Source organism: Rhinopithecus roxellana, chromosome 18 (genome assembly GCF_007565055.1).
Source record: "Rhinopithecus roxellana isolate Shanxi Qingling chromosome 18, ASM756505v1, whole genome shotgun sequence".
NCBI lineage: Eukaryota > Metazoa > Chordata > Mammalia > Primates > Cercopithecidae > Rhinopithecus > Rhinopithecus roxellana.
In genome coordinates this window covers 31178407-31180210 of record NC_044566.1, presented here as the reverse complement: position 1 = coordinate 31180210, position 1804 = coordinate 31178407, and the positions used below count along the sequence as shown (strand labels likewise).

The 1804-nt window shown below is 42.6% G+C and overlaps 1 pseudogene; it reads right to left on the bottom strand.

Moving 5' to 3' along the window:
• Nucleotides 1-569: 569 nt before the first annotated feature.
• Nucleotides 570-715, bottom strand: LOC115894673 (annotated as a pseudogene).
• Between the last annotated feature and the right edge of the window lie 1089 nt (nucleotides 716-1804).

The following is a 1804-nucleotide window of genomic DNA, read 5'->3' as shown; positions in this document are numbered from 1 at the left end:
ATACTCTCTGTCCATACTAATTATTCTTATTTTGCCATAAAAAAAAATATTGCTCTGGAGCCTCATTCGACATTCACAATTGATTGAATGGTTCATACACAGTCAATTCACATTGTCAAATTCAATGAAAATATCCCATTTCTGAAAGTGAAATTTTCAGTCTACTGTGATTCACTTCTCTTGAGTCAGTCCCACTGCTGAGTTTTTGTGCCCCCACCAGAGACTTGGTATGGATGATGAAACAAGATTTTTTTCTCTGCTGCCTATTTGCTGAATGGCTACTTAGCAAGTCACCTGACTCATTCATGAATTGAGCGGCAACTGTGTGCCAGGCACAGAACTTGAGATACGCATGTGAAGATGTACAGACATAAATATCACAGGATTCTACCTCTTATGGTCATATATGTTTAGTGTACATGTGGAGAAATGTTGGGAGGCAGGAAGAAAGATATGGAACAAGTAATACAATGGGTATAATATACGCCACTAGAACAAAATACAAATTACTAGAGAAATAGAAAGGGGGAAAAGTCTTTCATCTGGAAAATACATTCCTCTGAGTTCACTAAAAGCACATTACGAATACTACTGTCCACTAGGATTATAACACCTTATCTCCTATGTATAAATCAGTTTAATATAAGCACACATTAGGCATAAAGCACAATGAGATTTATTACACTTGATCTTAGCCAAAAGGCCGAGAAGCGATGCAATGAGATTTATTTATATTCTTTAGCAATTCTGTAATGGGGAAAAGGGGGCTTTACATCCCCATTAGCACAATCCTATCAGCAGGTATAATGGGAATAGCCAGGATATTAAATCAATGTATTTTCATCCTAGGTGACTCTTACCTTCTAGTTTTTCAATTATTCTTTATACACAAACCAAGCCTGGCCACCTCATATTTTAGAGTCCTTTCCTTTGTATGTAGAAGTTATCTCTGCCACCCGTGAAAGCTAAGCCATGAAGCTACTGAAATAGATGTGACCTAAGAAGTGTTTCGGCCGGGCGCGGTGGCTCAAGCCTGTAATCCCAGCACTTTGGGAGGCCGAGACGGGCGGATCACGAGGTCAGGAGATCGAGACCATCCTGGCTAATACGGTGAAACCCCGTCTCTACTAAAAAAAATACAAAAAACTAGCTGGGCGACGAGGCGGGCGCCTGTAGTCCCGGCTACTCGGGAGGCTGAGACAGGAGAACGGCGTGAACCCGGGAGGCGGAGCTTGCAGTGAGCTGAGAGCCGGCCACTGCACTCCAGCCTGGGCAGCAGAGCAAGACTCCGTCTCAAAAAAAAAAAAAAAAAAAAAAAAGAAGTGTTTCAACTAGAAAGCTGGTAAGAAGATACAATAGGAAGCCAATTCTTCAAACACAGTAGAATGTAAAGAAAAGTAAAGAGGTGATAGAGTCAGATTATTAAGTGTTTAATCCTTGCTGCTCCCTAACATATTGGGAAATCCAGGAACACGGGAGCTAGTGACCGACTTTCTCTGGTGTAATTTGTGGGGTGGAGAAGCTCTACATTTTTCGCTGTGTCTCATTCAGCATGCCACCAGTATACAATACAGCATCAAGAGAGATGACCCTTGATAGCCTGAAGTAGTACTCCTCTGTGTGGGATATACTTGGAGCCTGTAAACTCCAATGATGGCAAGACAGAAGTGTTGGGAGAGCTGGCAGAAGCCTGGCCAGAAGCAAGGGCAGCATAGTGTGGAGATCAGAGACTTTAGGCAATGGCCGAAGCCACACGTGTCTCAGCATGATCTCTGCAGTCCATGACGAGACAGCTACCTATCAG